The sequence below is a fragment of the Diplotaxodon limnothrissa genome, linkage group LG15 (assembly GCF_057381915.1).
Source record: "Diplotaxodon limnothrissa isolate DT_005_m linkage group LG15, D_limnothrissa_male_GT1.1, whole genome shotgun sequence".
Lineage (NCBI taxonomy): Eukaryota > Metazoa > Chordata > Actinopteri > Cichliformes > Cichlidae > Diplotaxodon > Diplotaxodon limnothrissa.
Genome location: NC_140610.1, coordinates 36,453,751 through 36,474,312, shown reverse-complemented (window position 1 = coordinate 36,474,312; position 20,562 = coordinate 36,453,751). Strand labels below are relative to the sequence as shown.

General features: G+C 42.7%; 1 protein-coding gene across 1 annotated transcript in view; it reads right to left on the bottom strand.

The window, feature by feature from the left end:
* LOC146617916 (N-acetyllactosaminide beta-1,3-N-acetylglucosaminyltransferase 3-like) overlaps positions 1–20,234 on the bottom strand; it is a 115,815-nt gene extending 95,581 nt beyond the window's left edge. Inside the window, exon 1 of the mRNA XM_085372162.1 lies at positions 20,102–20,234. The gene's annotated coding sequence lies outside the window, so the exon portion shown is untranslated. The remainder of the gene's footprint in view (positions 1–20,101) is intronic.
* Between the last annotated feature and the right edge of the window lie 328 nt (positions 20,235–20,562).

Genomic DNA, 20,562 nt, shown 5'->3' with positions numbered 1-20,562 from the left:
TTTTAGTTCTCAGTTTATTTGATATTGACAAAAGTTAGTCAGTTTTGTCTGTTCTTCTGTAACACAAACTAAGATTTATTTTTAGAATTAATATTTTGTTTCTAAGTGGAATTGACAATTTAGTCTGTTTCGTTTGTTCTATTTTGAAACTTAAACGCTTTAGCGGCTGCCTTTTGTGTAGTTTGCAATATTTGCCTTTATTTATCTGAAAAAGTCTCATGTTCCTTAAGTACATCTACCCTGTTGAACTTATTATGGGAAATAAATATTTAAATAAAAACAAGCTGCTGATTATTTCACATTTTACTTGTGAGCAACGGCACATTTAAATCTTACAAATATAGTTATTTGGCTTATATCGTGATAGATATCGTTATCGCCTGAAATGAAAAAAACATATCGTGATATGAAAAAATCTCATATCGCCCAGCTCTAGTTTGAATCCTGCGTGACATCCATGTGTGACACATTTGATTTCCATGTGTGACAACTGCAAGTGTCCAGAGTGAGGACAGACTGAGGGACCCACTGCTGCACATCATCTGTGAGGCTTTGCACCCCTGATGATCCACCAGGACAAACTCAGCAGTGTGTGAGGAAGAGGAGGAGGAAGAGCCAGCAGCAGCTGACAGATGGAGAGAATAGACAGACTGTTCCCTGTTTGTGAAGGACTGCTAGGAAAGTTTAACATAACTAATTGTCTGTCCTGAATCAGTCTTATTAGGTAATGTTCAAATAATTTTATCATTCCAGTGTTTTCAGTGTGGGAGAAAGTACTCAGGGCCTTCAAGTTACACACTATGAAAGGCAGCAACAAGTTTAATGTTCAGAAAAATAAAGTATGTATCAGCAGCAGAATGGACCTAAAAATAAATGTTTGTTTCAGTTCTATGAAGCTTTGAGTATTTTGGATCAGTAGCACTGCTGTGTTTGTTGCATCATATTGCTGTAATTGTTTATATGCTTTATATATTCTGAGGTAAGTTGATCTATAGTGTTACATCATATTCTATAAGGATGTTATGTGTTTGTAGACTTTCTGCCCAGTTTGACCCATTTAGCAGAAGTCAGCCTGTTTAAGGCTCTGATATCTATTCTGTATGACTAAAAGCAGTTATGACATAGTGTGATTTTCTCACCCAATAAAGGAATATTTCATATATCAGTCTACTCTTCATTTGATCAGAAACAGTTATCACAGCTTGTACATTTTCTTTTTATAAATATATGTAAGCAATGAGCCAAATTTAGTAATGCCAACATACTGAAGGAACAACATTTGTCTCTTATATATGATACACCTATATATGCACTGTCAATATACATGTTGAACCAGCTGCAGACGTCAGAGTAACAACTGACTGACCCCCACATAAAGTTTGTTACAGTAGTCCACAGGGGAAGAAGTGAAAACATGGATCACGGTTTCAAAGTGCTGCCTAGAAAGAAAAGATTTCACTCTTGCCAGTCACCTTAAATGATAAAAACTGGACTGGTCCAACTTAAAACCAAGGGCAGTAACAACAGGTTTAAAATAACCTTCCAAATCAAAAGAAGAGGACTCACAGGGGCCACTGGGTCCAAACACCAACAAATCTGTTTTCTTTTCATTGAAATTTAAAAAGTTTAGAGCCAACCAAGCTTTAATGTCATCTAGGCATGTCAAGAGAGGTTTTATTCAGATGCCATCCTTCTGCTTCAGTGGCAAATAAATTTGGCAGTCATTCCTATATACTTGTCTTTGAGTGAAGATTTAAGGTGATAAGACATGTAAATAACTACCACTTGAATCTGTACTGAAGCTCAGTATTTGACACAGTTCATGTTCACTGCTGTAATAGCTAATAATGATTAATATAATAATAACTATAATATTGGCCATATTATATTTACATTACCAAAGTGATATGACTTTAGTCTCATGAACAACATTAGCTAATTGTTATTTACTAACTAATCTTAAATGACTGTTCAGTACAGAAATGAAGCCCAAAAATATGTTTTACTGTCCTGTGGTCTCAGCCTCAGATACTTATTAAATCACACAAAGCTCTTGTAGAAACAAACAAACAAATGAACAAAATATGTTCTCCTTCATTTCTGTCAAACAAAGTTGTATGACACGTTTCCAGCGGTTAGTATCATGGTTGCTAGGCAACCTGGGAATTGCGATGGAGACTAGACTAGCCCATGTGTTTGCAACAAACTTGCCGTTTATTTTGCAAATCGAGCTCAACACTGCCCCCAACGTCCTGGGGCCCGTTCTTCGTACCTCGCTAAGTAAGTTAGCTGGATTTGATTGTTGACGATTTCGCCTGATCTTGGATCGTTCGGTTCCCCGAAGCTCATCCGGGACTTGCTGTCATAGCAACAGAGCCGTAAGCGTAAACCTGCTCGGGAGCAGGTTTACTTTATGTAAACAGGATTAGATCGCGGCCACGCAGGTATGTCCGCTTCATTTATACGAAAGCAACAGCGATATTCCACCACTGTTTCACCATAAATAAATATTATCAATGTAACTAAAGACAATGCAGCACCTGATCCATTTATTGATTTCACACATACATACAGGTCATTTCCTAAAAAAAGGGAAATGTACTATTAACATTCTATCACATGTATGTGATTATTACAGATGTAATTCATATTTCAGAGTAGCAATTGCAAATTACTTTGTGTAATCAAGATGAGAGACCACGGCTATAAAAGCGAAGGTGGATTTGGGAAGCCTGTCGCAGCCATGTCCTGTCCGTATACGCGAGCAGCCCATTGCGGAAGGTGCAAGATTGATAAGGAGAGTTTTCAGAATCCAGCGTATATTGCGGGACAGACAGGATCCTTTAGCTCAGCGCGACAGTGTGCTCATAGAGAGATATCGATTTTCCCGTGAGGATATTATTTACTTAACCAACTTGTTGACGAGGGGGTGCAGGACCACCACCTGTCTTTTTTTTGCTCTGCCCTTTTCTTGGTTGCTGTTATAAACAAACTAACAGATTATTCCAGGATCTCTTTCCAAGAGACGAAAAGCAATATAAGTGATAAATATTACCATTCTGTAGAATATTCTTATATTTCACTTTTACCTGTTCCCATGTTCTAGTGGGTCCTGTTGTGGCTCTAATGTGTAAGGGGATATAATATAACATAATATAATATAATGTAATATAATATTGGATAATATAGTGTAATATAATAAATCTACCCTACCGCCTACTGGTGTTGGCCAGAGGGGCCGATGGCGCGATATGGCAGCCTGGCTTCTGTCAGTCTGCCCCAGGGCAGCTGTGGCTACAACTGTAGCTGCCTCCACCAGTGTGTGAATGTGAGAGTGACTGAATAGTGGCATTGTCATGTGCTTTGGGTGCCTTGAAAAGCGCTATATCAATCCACTCCATTATTATTGTTATTATTAAATTACTTACGAGTTTAATTTGTCAGCAACTTTCTGCCAGCCCTCGCTCCTTGCTTTTGCAGCCTTTGCAGTGTTCCCTTGCGTTCTGATTAAACTCTGAAACTCCTGAAATCCCTCACTCAAGAGTTCTTGCTCTGCTGCCGAAAAATACCGAGCCGAGCGCGCTCCGTCGACATTTTCGCCGACCAATCAGAGGGTTGCCGATCAATGTTTCCACTATCGATGCGTAGCCCCTTTTACGACACCCAGTGATGTCACATTACTGCGTCCAGCTGTACTAATCGTCAACAGCAGGTGTGTTCGGGGAACCGGATTAGCGAGCTCACGGTTAGCGCGATGGTTTGGTCTTGGATGTGTCATTTGATCTTGGATGTAGTGAGCGACGTACGAAGAACGGGCCCCTGGGCCCTATTTCAGGAAGCCGGTTTAGAAAACTCAGAGTGAAAAACGATACGCAGGGTTGAGTAACCCCGAACTGTCCAACTCGGAATATTCGGTTTCAGAAAGGCTGATAACAATTAGTTCAATCAACGCGGAGTTGCTTTAACCCCAAGTGAAGCGCGCGGACGAGGATACATAAAGCCCTGATAAGCGGAGCACAGATTAAGCGAGTCACCATGGAGACGGAGGGAAAGAAGGCGCGGTCAATGTATTTCACAGCGCTTGAGGCCGAAATTCTGATGGCAGCATATGCCGATAACATGCAAATTCCGCGGAAAAAAGTAACACAGCCACAGCTGCAAAAGAAAGGGAGCATGCATGGCAAAACATAGCCGACAGAGTCAATGCGTGAGTGTTAATATAAACATTGATCTAGGGATTTCCACCCATTTAACACGTTATTTTATCATATGTTATTTTATTTGTTATTTTATACATTTTGTGATGTGATGTGAGCGCAGGTGCAACCCAACAGGCCCCAAACGTGCCTGGCAGCAAGTAAAAATGAAATATAAAAATATAGTCCAAACAGGTAAGGTGTAATTGTATTATGAGCCATAGTGCTTGGTCTGTTTGTCCGATGTAAATCAATTGCAGTTAGAGGCTACATTAATTTTCTTTCTGTAAGCACTTATTGAAATTATCTGAGCACATTACAAGTACATATTTGCTTACTCTGTATGCTCAAATGTGGCCCGTTATAGCCAACAGAAAAAAAGCGGAGGCCCGAAAAACAGGTGGGGGTCCTCCACCACCACCACTCACAGAGGCTGAGCAGTTGGCCCTCAGCCAAAACAGTGGGCGCCCTGTGGCCGAAGGCATCTCTGTGGGGACATCCTCTGAGTCAATAACCCCGCAAGACACAAGTGCCTACATAGGGGGTAAATTCAAAATAATACATGATGTGCATACATCCTTTCTTCACAGTCACCTTTGCAGTGCTACTCATTCATTTGATAAACTCTTTACCATAATGGATTATTTTGTAGTGAAGTTATTTTCCTACTGATTTTGCCTTCCCTCAGTCTTGGTTGTCTTTGAGAGCATAATGACAATGAAGTGTAAGGTGATTGGTATGTTTGTTAATTGCCATTTGGTCCCTTGTAAGTTTAAGTGACCTGTATAAACCTCATATTCTATCAGTTGATGGTGGTGGTGTACTGCATCTGGTGCAGCCTCCTGTTGAGCCAGACCAACATGCAGTTGTGAGTAATACTCCACAGATTATATGAGTTTACAGTAGAACAGCAATGTTGTTTATTTCTTTACTACAGGAAAATAATGAAGAAACATTGACAGCTGTTACAGAGGAGGAAGCAACAGAGACACTTTATGAGGTTTACATCTTTTAATACTTTGTGTACAGGAAACACAGGCGACCAATAAAGCCAGTTGAACAAAAAATCTGTTTATTCTTCTTTCAACATGTTGAGGTGATGGGTCAAAAGAAATGATTGTGACATATGGTGTCTCTGACTGCGCTTCCATCTTGTATGTCCGTGGGAGGGTCAGGATGTTCATGGTTTGGATCACTGCTGATGTTTGGTTCAGAAGGACAGTGTTCTCCTCTAATTGTGGCAATGTTGTGAAGAATCACACATGCCACAATAATGTCACATGCCCTTTCTGGGGTGACCCTGAGTCTTTGCAGGCACTGGAACCGGGCCTTAAGCATTCCGATAGTCATTTCAATTCTGGCTCTTGTCCTGCAATTAGCCAGATTATATCGCTGCTGTGGGCCCGGTTCAGGGTCAGGGTAAGGGGTAAGCAAATAGGGTAAACATGGATACCCCCTATCACCAAGCAAGTAGCCAGTGAACTCTCCTAAGACAGAAGGATACACTTCAGTTCAAATGTCCCTGAAGCAATTGGTCTTTATATATTTTAAAGTATTCTCAACTCACCATGTCCAAATTTTGTGCTCAGTGTACATTCACGGAATATTTGTGAGTCATGGACAGAGCCTGGCCACTTGGCTTCCACATTTGTGATAATGTTGGCAGCATCATATATGATCTTCACAGTGCAGAGAACACAAATTAGCATCCATTACTATAATGAAATAATTTGTTAGTTTGAAATGCTACAGGGAACTATGTACCTGTACATTAATGCTGTGGAAAGACTTCCTGTTCACATAGTCTCCTTCATTTACTGAAGGAGCAATGATTGGAATGTGAGTGCCATCTGTACAGCCAATCACGCCTGGGAACCCTGAAAATAAATGTAAAATTTAAGTAGTAGTCCAAGTAGCACCACATCATAAATTAAGTTTTGTTCATCCTGATACCTGCAATTTTGTGGAATCCCTCTTTGATAAATCTTGTGGGTCTATGACCGGGGAACACCACAAACGAGTGCAGGAGACGTTTCAGTGCAACTGTAACATTCCTGACTGCCCGACAGACGGTAGCCTTGGAAACGTGCTCAGCGTCACCAATATTATACAGAAAGCTCCCGTTTGCAAAAAACCGAAGTGCAATACAAATAATATGTAATGAACTGAGAGCATGTCCGCGATGTGTCACATGAGCAATATATGGCCTGAGGATGTTATCCAAATAACTTATAGATTGTGCTGAGAAACAGTAACGTTCGCACAGAAAATCATCAGGAAATGATAAAATGTCCAAACGCGCTCTGATCACTCTCTCCCGGCGGAGAGCTCTGCGGAGAATTTGGGCTTCACGATCTACTGGCTCTTCAAGGAAGGGGCACGCCATGTCTGACACTTCCTACTGTCAGGTTTCCGACAAAGGGGCGGAGACAGTCAGGGTTAGTTGTAGTAAACCTGCTAGGGGGCAGGTTAGCTTCACGGAGTGTGTCGTCATAGTGACTCACTGAGGCTTCATCTGAACTCGCTTTGTGAAACCGAAAACCCAGAGTTTTCGTTAACTCAGGGTATACTTACTCAGTTTTTCCACTAACCGGCTTCCTGAAACAGGGCCCTGGAGCACTTCCGTTGTGTTTTGGAGTTTGCATGTGTTTTGGATTTTGTACATGTTTTGGATTTTGCATGTGTTTTGGAGTTTGTACGTGTTTTGGATTTTGTACGTGTTTTGGAGTTTGTACATGCTTTGTCTCTAGGGGCCACCGTAGTTATGTAACCGGACTTAACTTAAAGATATAGTGCACCATAAAAATCAGACAGCAGTTCAAATCCTAGATGCTCTCAGTTCACTTTTAAACTCTCATTCCACGAATAATAATGAATCATTATAATTTTAACAGCCTCCAAAGGTGACGCACAGGTGATAAGTGGTAGTTGATGGCAACAAAACCTTTAAAGATTAGGGCCCTATTTCAGGAAGCCGGTTTAGTGCAAACTCTGAGTAAGTAAACCCTGAGTTAACGAAAACTCTGGGTTTTCGGTTTCACAAAGCGAGTTTAGATTAATTCCGAGCGAGTTACTATGACGACACACTCCGTGAAGCTAACCTGCCCCCTAGCAGGTTTACTTCAACTAACCCTGACTTTCTCCGCCTCTTTGTCGGAAACCTGACTGTAGGAAGTGTCAGACATGGCGTGCCCCTTCCTTGAAGAGCCAGTAGATGTTGAAGCCCAAATTCTCCGCAGAGCTCTCCGCCGGGAGAGAGTGATTAGAGCGCGTTCGGACATTTTATCATTTCCTGATGATTTCCTGTGTGAACGTTACCATTTTTCAGCACAATCTATAATTGATTTGAATAACATCCTCAGGCCTAATATTGCTCATGTGACACATCGCGGACATCCTCTCAGTTCTGTACATATTATTTGTATTTCACTTCGGTTTTTTGCAAACGGGAGCTTTCTGTATAATATTGGTGACGCTGAGCACGTTTCCAAGGCTACCGTCTGTCGGGCAGTCAGGAATGTTACAGTTGCACTGAAACGTCTCCTGTACTCGTTTGTGTTCCCCGGTCATAGACCCACAAGATTTATCAAAGAGGGATGCCACAAAATTGCAGGTATCAGGATGAACAAAACTTAATCCATGATGTGGTGATACTTGGACTACTACTTAAATTTTACATTTATTTTCACGGTTCCCAGGCGTGATTGGCTGTATAGATGGCACTCACATTCCAATCATTGCTCCTTCAGTAAATGAAGGAGACTATGTGAACAGGAAGTCTTTCCACAGCATTAATGTACAGGTACATAGTTCCCTGTAGCATTTCAAACTAACAAATTATTTCATTATAGTAATGGATGCTAATTTGTGTTCTCTGCACTGTGAAGATCATATATGATGCTGCCAACATTATCACAAATGTGGAAGCCAACTGCTCAGCCTCTGTGAGTGGTGGTGGTGGAGGACCCCCACCTGTTTTTCGGGCCTCCGCTTTTTTTCTGTTGGCTATAACGGGTCACATTTGAGCTTACAGAGTAAGCAAATATGTACTTGTAATGTGCTCAGATAATTTCAATAAGTGCTTACAGAGGGGAAATTAATGTAGCCTCTAACTGCAATTGATTTACATCGGACAAACAGACCAAGCACTATGGCTCATAATACAATTACACCTCACCTGTTTGGACTATATTTTTATATTTCTTTTTTTTTTTTTTTTTTTTTTACGTGCTGCCAGGAACGTTTGGGGCCTGTTGGGTTGCACCTGCACTCACATCACATCACAAAATAAAATGTATAAATTAAAAAATAAAATAAAATATAATATAATAACGTGTTAAATGGGTGGAAATCCCTAGATCAATGTTTAAATTAACACTCACGCATTGACTCTGTCGGCTATGTTTTGCCATGCATGCTCCCTTTCTTTTGCAGCTGAGGCTGTGTTACTTTTTTCCGCAAAATTTGCATGTTATCGGCATATGCTGCCATCAGAATTTCGGCCTCAAGCGCTGTAAAATACATTGACCGCGCCTTCTTTCCCTCCGTCTCCATGGTGACTCGCTTAATCTGTGCTCCACTAATCAGGGCTTTATGTATCCTCGTGCGCGCGTTTAACTTGGGGTTAAAGCAACTCCACGTTGATTGAACTAATTGTTATCAGCCTTTCTGAAACCGAATATTCCGAGTTGGACAGTTCGGGGTTACTCAACCCTGAGTATCGTTTTTCACTCTGAGTTTTCTAAACCGGCTTCCTGAAATAGGGCCCAGGCACAGAGCCTTCGACAGTACAGGAGATCCAAAGGCACTCTTAGGCCTGAAGAGGGCAGCACGATGTGCCAAGCAGCTACTTTAGCACAAGCTTAGAACGTTTGTCGATATTTCAGAAAGCCTCTTGCAAATCTTATTTAATTGTGTAACATATCGTGCCAAATCTAGCTTTTTCTATTAGTGTGTGTGTGTGTTTGTGTGTGTGTGTTTAGGGAGGGCATGCATTACAGGCTGACCAGGAGTCTAAGAATTAAAAAAAAAAAAAAAAAAAGAACCCTGATTTCGATAAATAGTGGGAATATTCTTCAGGGGTTTCTTCATTTGTTTATTTCATTTTGTTTTCAGGCATTTTCCTTCTGAAACCTTCATAGATCTGCCTCTGAGCCTTTCTTGCCTTTCTTGTTTCCCTGTGAAACAGAAAATTGCAGAAAGGACACAATTATTTATGGATATCAGGAGGTCTGTGTGTGTGCTTTTATTAATTCAAGTCAAAAGATGACAAATTCATGACACATTTATGATTTAAGACATTTGACAACTTGAAAGATTTAGACCCCCCCCCCCCCCCCCCCCCCCCCAAAAAAAAAAAAACCCAAAAAAATATGTGGGAGGAACAAAAACTTGTAGGATAAAAATTTATAACCACAGTGGAAGACAAATAAAAGGACTGAGCAAAGAGTAATGAGATTTTACTGCATCATCTCTCCAGGTCAACAGTTTGCAGTTCTTATTTTTTATGATGGTGCTGTTGTAGAAAGATGAAATAAAACAGGAAAACAAAAATAATTACCGTTACAAGAAATTTAAGTTCTTCTGGCCTGAACTCTAAAACCCCATTAAGTCATTGTATTGAGTGCCTTACAACATCAAGCAGCTTTGTTTACCACCTGGTATCTACTACAGAAACTGTTCCTGACATCCCCATAAATACATCACCTGTCTACCAGAACCTTTTCTGTATTTTACACATTTTCTTCATGTAGAAAAACTGAGACATGCTATATAAGATATATCATGGATTAGATATGTCATTAAAAAGCTTTACATTAACAGAAAGCTTCACTCATCCAGACCCACTTAAGAGCGGGCAGTACACGTCATCTTTTTCCTCGATTTCAGCCAGCAGGAGTTGGCCATGGATTTTAAAAGCTGCCATTACCCTCTCCAGTCTATAGGCACACTTTTTAGTATCACAGATAACAAAAGTCACAAAAAACCCCATTATAACAGACCAAACAAAAACAACAACAACAAAAAAACCCCTCACTTATGGACATCAACCTAACCCACACACTACCCACCAGAGATGGGCAGTAACGCGTTACTGTAATCTGATTAATTTTTTCGAGTAACGAGTAAAGTAAGGGATTACTATTGCAAAAACGGTAATTAGATTACCGTTACTTTCCCGTAGGAATGCTGCGTTACTGTGTTACTAAAACCGTGATTTTTTGCGAGAATGTCTCATGACAGTGACGTAAGCGAGTGCGCCGTTAGTGACAACAGCCGTGTGCAGATCAACAGTGGATCACATTTCGATTGTGGGAGAGAGTATGAGCGTGCAGCGTTTAAAGCGTGGAAGTACTGACCTTACTTTGAGTTTGATTCCATAAAAAGTGACAAAAACATTAGCGTCCATCGTGCGTGGGAAGAAAACTTCTTTTTACAGCGAAAAAACCCCCTAAACTTCCAAACAAACACCGAGTGCGCAACGACGTAATGGGAAATTCACAGAGAAACTCACGGATTCTTCAACTGACCGCGGCACACCTGCACCAGGGTAAACCTCCGCCTACCGCAGTCCTGCTTTACAGGTGAAAATAGAGCAACAGGACCGCTGAGTCTTTGACTTTATTTATGTTCTGCTGTGTTTTACTTGCATCTATTTGAAAGAGTGAGTGTAAACACAAAAAATATTTTACTTTATGTGCTGGAATGTGTGGAATATAGTTTTAAATGTTAAACTAATTTATTCAACTCAGAGAATGTTGCATATAATTACATTTTTGCTTGATGCATAAAGTTAAAAGATTAAAACTAATAAAACAAGTTAAAAAAAGAGACTTTTCCATTTGATTACATTTTGTATGATGGATTATGTAGAAAAAGTAGAATTGGGCTGAAAGATCTATCGCTTTATTACCTCTTTAGGTTGTAAATCGTGTTTTTAAAAAGTAACTAAGTAACTAAGTAATTAATTACTTTTGAAAATAAGTAATCAGTAAAGTAATGGGATTACTTTTTGGGGTAAGTAATCAGTAATTAGTTACTGATTACTTTTTTCAAGTAACTTGACCAACACTGCTACCCACTGCCACGAAGGCGATCAATCATTATCTGCTGGTTCACCAGTTGTTCTGTCTAAACATTTGCACAGAGGTGCACATTTAAAGAACAAATGATAACACAGCAGACATGCATTAAATTCATCTTTTAATTTTTTTCCCGTAAATAAAATATACTGATTTCTGCATCACAGAGCAGCTCTTTATTGCACTGTTCTCCTCCTCAACTGTATGCGTAATCGCTGCTTTTCTTCCTCTAACAACATAAGGTGAGTTTTCCTCTCTTGAGGGAGTTTCTCGAGTTCCTCTTTTACCCGTCTCAGTTCTGCATCTTTCTGCTGCAACAGTTGCTTGTCTATGTGGAGAGCTTCCTAAGCATACAAAAGAGAAACTGGATAGGATAGCCAGCCTATAAAATTGTACAACTTGGCTTTTGTCTATGTAAACAGTTTGATCCAGTTGAGCCATGCTGCGTTTATTCACATCATCTTCTCATAAGCTCTCAGAGGATAAGATGTTCCAGACGAAATGTTGACAACTTGTAACGGAAACAAAGGAATAACCAATGATATACCCATGGCTTTACTTCTTTCTACAGCCTCAAATCTAAACGGGATGCAGTCATTCTTAGTTTACATTAGCTATGTCTGTGGTTTTTAAAAAAAATCCATATTAGACTTCAGTTCTTTAACAGCAATTCCATCAGCAGTTTGAAATGATTTCAGTCTGAATACACTTCTCCTATTCTGAATAGCAGGTGTCACAGAACATGGAGTGTTCAGGTAACAGGACCCCAAAGCAGACTCAGCACACCGCAGCTCAGAACTATGTACACGTTTTTATTGAACTGAAGAATCTTTTAACAACGTTAAGGAAACGGAAAAATAAAGCCCACGCCACGGGGGGAAACGAGGAGCGTGGAGCCCAGGAGCACAGTAATCGGGACCGTGGGGAAACTGCAACAGAAAGGGGAGACAGAGTTAACAGCACGCAGATTGTCAAGAAATGAACAGCTAGACTTCATAAGTAGCCGAGGCTTACAAGTAGAGCAGGACTGTGGAGCTTGGAGGGGAGAGGTGCCCATGAAGGGAATCCTAGGGAGGGAGGCAGTCAGGCAGGATGACAGGCAGGCCACAGGCTTCCACGCCGAATGCTGGTCACACTGGGAGGAGACTTACAGACTGGCGAGGAGAAGCCGTCAGAGCTGGCTGAAGTAGTCCTCCGGTGATTGCCTCAGATGAGACGCAGGTGATTTGGAGGCGGCCCAGCCCGAGGGTGTGGCCACCGCAGCCTCCCACGGCTCCCTGGATGCTGAGCCACAGGCCGTGACAGCAGGTATCTAAGAGGGTACAGTAATATATCATGTATTCTAATTTTTGCCTCATAACTTTTGCACTGTCCACTCCTGCTGTGACAAAACAAATTTCCCACGTGTGGGACTAATAAAGGTTATCTTATCTTATCTTATCTTATATAAATAAAACACCAAGCTCATTTGTTGTTGTTTAATGTGTCAGGCATGTCCACATGTTGGAGACACTAACCATCTTTTACACTTCAAGGCAACCAAATAAAAATCTCAGAGTTTTTTTTGCTTTACTTTTTATCAATTGATTGTAATCAAAGTGTTTGCGATCTCTTAATGGCAACATCCCTTTTAAAATCTTTTATAGTTACCTGGCATTTTTTTAGCTCTTCTCTGAGGTTTAATGGAGCAAAATGGTCTCCCTCCTCCTTTGAACACTCCATACGAGTTGGAGGTGAGTGACTGACAGCTCTGAGTCTCTCCTGCAGCCGCTGCCTGAAAGAAGGACTTGGACAGTTCTGAATGTATCGGGCAGTAGATGCAAACTTGAGGACGCCCAGGGTCTCAGCTACAAAGTGGTGGGAGGGGCTTACACACGCCACCATTAGCGTGTGGGCGCTGCCTCCTAATGAGTCACGAAGGAGTCGAGTGATCTTGGCATTACGGTATGGTACGTGTGCACTGCCGGAGTTGTTACTGTGCCGATTTTGACTTCGGTCTGAAAGTGCACGGATAACGTTGCCCAGTGCAAACAGGCCTGTGTTGATATGAGCAAACTCTTTCAGTTGTGTCCCGGTGTTCTCAGTTTTTCTAGCACATTCCGAGCCTGCCAGGTCAACCAGACAGAGCTTAGAGGAGCAGACAGACTTAAAGGAAGAGTTCTTGCTGTTGTGGCAGGATAACACGACCTGAAGGGTGAGGATGGTATGAGAGCGACTGGAGCGCTCGTTCATTCCTGTGGTGCTGGTGTGCCGCAAAGCATTTCCCATCTTTACAATGCTGAGCAGCTCCTCTGCCAGTGTTGGGAAGGTTACTTTTAAAATGTATTCCATTACAGAATACAGAATACATGCCCCAAAATGTATTCTGTAATGTATTCCGTTACGTTACTCAATGACAGTAACGTATTCGGAATACTTTGGATTACTTAATATATTATCATGCTTTTTACAACAACGTGAATGTACTATTGCTGTGTGATTTATTACTATTACTGAATGTCCGCGACTCCGAACCGTAGTAAAGGGACCTCTGACTAATACCGGTGCGTCGCCCCACAGCCGGAGATTAGGACTTCGGAACTGCCGGCTGTGGTGAGTGGAAAAGACGCTCCGTCTGTTTCACCAGTTCATATGACTGTTTATACCGGGGCTGTGTTCGTTGAGTCAGCTGCTCAGCCGGTAGCTCGGTTAGCTGCCCAGCAGTCGCTAACTCAGTCAGCCGCTCAATCATCACCTCCATTACAGTCACAGTCAGACCCAGTAGACACAGTCCATAGCCCAGTCAATAGCTCAGTTGGCAAGAGATTCATCAGCCTTATTATCAGTTCAGCCAGCCACTCCACCACCTGTTACTACTTCGCTACCTGTAGCTCAGTTGCCACCAGTTCAGCAGCCTGTCCACTCATTTACCCAGCCTGTATCCTCACAGCCTCATTACAAGCAGGGAACACACTCCACACAAACTTTTGCTGGTTCATTTAAGCTGGCCATCTCAGAGACCGTTGCTCCCTCTAGGGCCTCCCCAGAGGCTGGGTGTCAGTCACCAGCCAACTCTGGACCCCTAGAGGTCAAGACGCCAGCACCAGCAGCCTCACCGGAGAACTCACCAGAACAGTCTCGGCTCTCAGCACCCCCTGAGAGTTCAAGTGAGTTCACCCGTCCGCCTCAGTCCTCTGCTGAGTGTATTGGGGAGCACTTTCAGCCCTCTGAGGACTGTATCCCACTGTTGCTGCCTGAGTCTAGCCACTGTGCTGCTCAGTCCCAGCCAGTGTCCACACTGGCAGAGGTCTCCGTACCTGCTGCTTCAGAGACTGGTTCCACTGGAGGGCCTGAGGAGCCCGTCCGGTCTCAAGTCATGTTAGCTGGGGGTTCAGGTGAACCCAGCCACCGTCCCGCCTCGTCGGCTGGAGGGCCTGAGGAGCCCGTCCAGTCTCACGTCATGTTAGCTGGGGGTTCAGGTGAACCCAGCCAGCGTCCTGCCTCGTCGGCTGGAGGGCCTGAGGAGCCCGGCCAGCCTCACGTCATGTTAGCTGGGGGTTCAGGTGAACCCAGCCAGCGTCCTGCCTCGTCGGCTGGAGGGCCTGAGGAGCCCGGCCAGCCTCAAGTGTCGTCTGCTGGAGGGCCCGTGGAGCCCGTCCAGCCTCATGCCACGTCTGCTGGAGGGCCCGAGGAGCCCGTCCAGCCTCATGCCACGTCTGCTGGAGGGTCCGAGGAGCTCACCCAGCACCACGCCTCGTTAGCTGAGGGTCCTGGAGGACCCAGCCAGCACATCTCCACATCACCTCCTGCAGCATCACCGCCGTCAGGTTCCGCAGCCGTCCCGCTGCCGTCAGGTTCCGCAGCCGTCCCGCTGCCGTCAGGTTCCGCAGCCGTCCCGCTGCCGTCATCCACGCCTGGTCCGGCCTCCGCGTCTTCATCATCTTCGCCTGGTCCAGCCTCCGCGCCTTCATCATCTTCGCCTGGTCCAGCCTCCGCGTCTTCATCATCTTCACCTGGTCCAGCCTCAGCTCCGCCCTCGTCTGGTCCTGCCTCGTCTGGTCCTGCCTCGTCTGGTCCTGTGGTTGCCACGCCGCCGTCGGTGCCAGCTCGACCCGTTCCGCCTCGCCTCTGCCGGCCGTTTTCCGAGCCTCTAAGATGGCGTCATGGCCTTCGGGGACGGCCTCCGGAAAGAGTTCGTCGCCGCCGCTGGCATCGCGGCCGTCCTCCGGACCTGCTCGGTGGCCGCCGCTACCTTCCAAGAGGTCGGCCTCCAGAACTGTTTGCCCGTTGCCGTGTGCACGGTCTGCCTCCTGAACTGTTTGCCCGTCGTTGCCGTGTGCACGGTCGGTCCCCAGAACTGTTTGCCCGTCGCCGCCGTGTGCATGGTCGGCCCCCTGACTGTGTTATGGACTAGTGAACAGTCGTGTTTTGGTTCTGGACTTTCGTGCTCCTGGTTTTTTGTGTTTCGGGCCCTCCTTCCTGGGCCCCCTCCGCCCGCCCTGGCTTGGTGCTTGTGCTTTTTGTTTGGGGCTGTCGGGAGCCAGCCCTTTGAGGGGGGGTACTGTCACGGGTCTGGGTCCGTTGGACCCAGTATGTGGAGTTTCATGTTTTTGTTATTCCATGTTTGAGGTTATTATGTTTTGGTTTTAGTTTGCATCAGGGATTGTTTTCTTGTTCTCTTGTTGTGTTTATGATGACGATTATGATGTTTATTATTTGAGTTTCATGTTTAAGGATTTGTTCTCGGTTGTATCTCACGTTTAGTTTAGTTCAGGTTCCATGTGTCATTCTGTCTGTCTCTCAGTGTCAGGTCTGCATCTTGGTGTGGTGTTCTCATTTCCTGTTTTATTGTGAAGGTCTGGGTCTCATGTGAGTGTGTTCAGTTTTACCTCTGTCTCGTCTTGTTGATCATTCCCAGCTGTGTCCACCACCTGTGTGTAATTCCCCTGTGTTTCTCTGGGTGTATTTAAGTCATGTCCTCCGTTATTGTAGTTGCTGGTCCGTCTGTGTATTCCACCCTGCCTCATCTGCGTTTCTACCATGTCTCACCCGTGTGTTCTCCCTGCTGTCCGCCGTTAGTCTCTTCTGGTCGTTCTCGTTAAGGTTTGTGCTCTGTAGTTTAGTTGATCCCAGTATAGTTTAGTTCTAGCTCCATTTGCCGCTTGTATTTACTTTCATGTTCAATAAACCACCTTTACACCTTCACGACTGCCTGCATTTGGATCCTCCTTCATTTCCTCCACACGGCTCACCTCACTCGCCGTGACATTTACCCCTGGCCTCTCTTATATATTTATCAGAGAATGACAAAATTCTACCCCAATCTTCTTTAGAAATTGCACAACTCAAATCTCTCTGCCATATAATCCTCAAGTTTTCACATATCTCTTTTTTTGGATTGTTAAACAGTTCGTAGAAAACAGCTGCTCTATGTGCTGTACTGGACAATTCTAAAAACTCCACCATATTTGAGCTTTGAGTAAATTTTCCTTTGGTAATACAATCCCTAATTTGTAAATATTTCCAAAAATTATTTTCTCTTATCAAACCATATTTTTGGGTTATTTCAGCGAATGACATAAACACTCCCCCTGAGTAAAGATCACTTATCCTGTGTATGCCTTTGACAAGCCATACTTCCAGAACACTGTTTTTCGCCCAATCTGTACAGCGGTGTTGTTCCATAGCGAGGTATAAGGTTGTCTTAAATGAGATGCTCCACACATCTTGTGCACCTCTACCCAGACAGCTTTAGAATACCCGAGCACTGGGTTATTATGAAAGTCTTGTCCATTAATTGCTGAGCCCTGTGAGAGAACATCCAAGGGTGTAAAAGGGCTCACTAGTTCCTGTTCGATCTTCATCCAGCTCAGCTCAGAGTCCGAACCTGTCCAGTGCTTGGCCAGTCTTGACATTTCAAAAGCTAAATTAAACAACTTCACATTTGGGAGGGCCATTCCCCCAATGTCTTTAGAGGCCCACATTTTCTTTATATTCACTCTTGGCTTCTTGTTATTCCACAAAAAATCTTTAATTAACTTCTCAAATTGACTAAATATGTGTAAAGGAATTCTTACAGGTAACATCATGGAAACATAATTGAACTGTGGGGCCACCATCATTTTAATCACATTAATTTTACCCCATAGTGTAAGATTCAATTTACCCCATTTATCCAGATTTGTTTTTATCTTTAGGAGGAGAGGTTCCATATTTGAAAGCATAATATCCCCCAGTTTGGGTTTTAATAATATTCCTAAATACTTCATACCTGAAGGTAAGTACTTAAAATTGAATGGAGTAATGTCATCTAGAATGACATGATGCTGATAGTGGCATGCCTTCCGATTTGTACCAGTTTATCTTATAACCTGACAACCTTGAAAATGACTCAACACATGTGAGTAGCGCTGGTAGAAACTGCATGGGATCCGTTAGTACTGCTAAGATGTCATCAGCATATAGAAATAACTTGTGCTCCATACCCCCTGCATGAACACCTCTGACATCCCTGTTAGCTCGAATAGCCAAGGCCAGTGGTTCCAGAAATATTGTGAAAAGCAGCGGGGACAAAGAACACCCTTGCCGGGTCCCGCGAATGAGATGGAAAAACTCTGACACCAATCCATTTGTCAAAACTGCTGCCCTTGGACTTGCATATACAGTTTTGACCCAATTACAAAATCCAGGCCCAAACCCGAACCTTGCAAGGGTTGTCATAAGGAAGCCCCATTCTACCCGATCAAAAGCCTTCTCAGCATCCAGTGAGAAGGCCGCAACCGGGGCTAGACTAGATTTGCTTTTGTGCATGAGATGAAGAAGTCTTCTAATGTTATCACCTGAGGACCTATTCTTAATAAAGCCAACCTGATCACCATTGATGATATCTGGTAATATTTGATCCAGGCAGAAGGCCAAAACCTTCGTCAAAATTTTGCAATCGACGCCCAAAAGGCTTACTGGCCGGTAATTTGATGGGTCCAATAGATCCCTATCCTTTTTAGGAATAAGGGAGATTAGTGCCTCATTAAATGTATTCGGTAAGGAACCTATTTCTAATGCCTCAAGGTAAACTTTATGCAAGACTGGAGCTAAAATATCAATATATTTCTTATAATAGTATAATATAAAAGTAAGGCGCTATATAAATACAGGCCATAATACTCAATCGGGAAGCCATCCAAGCCTGGCGATTTCCCATTTTTCATTGATGAGATCGCAGCTCTGACCTCTTCTTCAGTTATAGGCGCATCCAGCCTTGTTTTCTGTTCCTCAGAAAGAGTAGGTAATTGTAGACCTGAAAAAAATGTCTTCACCTCCCCCTCATTAAGTGCACCAGCAGAGGTATACAAATCTTAATAAAATGATTTGAAAATTGAATTTATTTCTTTTGATGAGGTTACCACTTGGCTGTCTTTCTTAATCATAGATATCGTGGGTGGCTGTAGCTCAGGTGGCAGAGCAGGTCAGCCACTAATCAGAAAGTCGGTGGTTCGATCCCAGGCTGCCTCCTGGCTGCAAGCCAAATATCCTTGGGCAAGATACTAACCCCGTGTTTGCCTACTGGTGGTGGTCAGAGGGCCCGGTGGCGCCAGTGTCCGGCACTGGGGCAGCTGTGGCTACAATGTAGCTTGCCATCGCCAGTGTGTGAATGGGTGAATGATTGAATGTAGTGTGAAGCGCTTTGGGGTCCTTAGGGACTAGAAAAGCGCTATACAAATGCAGGCCATATATTATTTAAATTATCTTGCTGCTTCAGTTGCCTTGCCAATAGTCTACCATTCTTTTCGCCACCTTCATAAAATTTTGTTTTAAGCCTAAATAAGGCATATTCTGCCTTTTTGTTATAAATGTCATTCAGCTGGTATTTTAATTTACATATAGTCTGGTATTTATAATTTGAGTATTGTCTTGCTAAATCCTTCTCCAATTCTCGTATTTCTTTATCTAAGGTTTTTTCCCATTCTAGATCACTTTTCTTAACTTTTGTTGCATATGCAATTATCTTTCCTCTTATATATGCTTTAGACGCTTCCCAAACTGTGGCTACTTTATCTGTGGAACCCATATTGATTTCAAAGAAAATTTTAAGATCCTTTGTTAACTCCTCACTAAAACTTTTGTTCTGCAACAACATCGTGTTAAGCCTCCAGCGACCCCTCTTTGTTCTATCTGTGTTTAAATCAATTTGCAACTCTACCGTGGCATGATCACTAATGGCAATGGCACCAATCTCACAGTCGACAACTGAATCGACCAAAGACTTTGATATTAAAGCGAAATCTATCCTCGAATATGTTTTATGACAATTGGAGTAAAATGTATATTCCCTTGAACTAGGATTAACTAACCTCCAAATGTCTACTAGGCAAAGATCCTCTGTCAGTAAATGAACAGCCTCTCTGTCCCTGGGTGTAGACCTACCCCTGGGTTTCTAGTGATGGGATTTCCGGCTCTTTTTAGAGAACTGGCTCTTTCGGTTTGGCTCACTAAAAAGAGCCGGCTCTTTCGGCTCCGAACCGGCTCTTCAGGTTGTTTTGTTGCTTTAATTAATTAATTATTAACAACAATATAAAATTATGCACAAAAGGAATTACTAATGTAAAAAAAAAAGTGGTTTTATTTATATATGTTTATATATAAATATATGCGGTGGCTCCTAGAGACAAAGCACGTACAAACTCCAAAACACATTTCTAGCATGAACTGAACTTCCAAAACGGAGCTACCTAGATCACTTAAATTACACAATTGAAAGCATGAAAGCATATGTGTATTGTTTGTGTATTTATACACAAGCATTCATATATAGTCAAATAATAATTTAAAAAAATGTTCATTTACCTGTTATTACCACACACCAAATCCGGTCGTTGGTACTTGCTGGCTTGTGTAGCTGTAACGCTTCCAGCTCTTCATAAATCACAGACGCTCAGAAAGGTTGGCTTTTCACAGTTTATTCCTGCAGAAGACATAAAACACACTCAACAGGTGTCTTCTGATGGTATCAGCAATTGTAGCTCCCTCACAGTGCAAACGCGCACTGTGTTTACAGACTTACAATTAACTTTTTAATAAAGAAAAGATGGAAAATAATAATTTCTCCCATTTTACAGTCTGTCACACTGAATTTGTATACAAAAAGAAATCTTATGAATAATAAAATACATTTCACAATCGTATAAAACAAATTAACAGGATAACAGAAGTATCACCGACTAAACATTTCCCTCTAGTGGACAAATTAACAATAGCGCATTACATTTTCACTTGCTTGTGCTGTACAGACAAAATGACTGTTAACA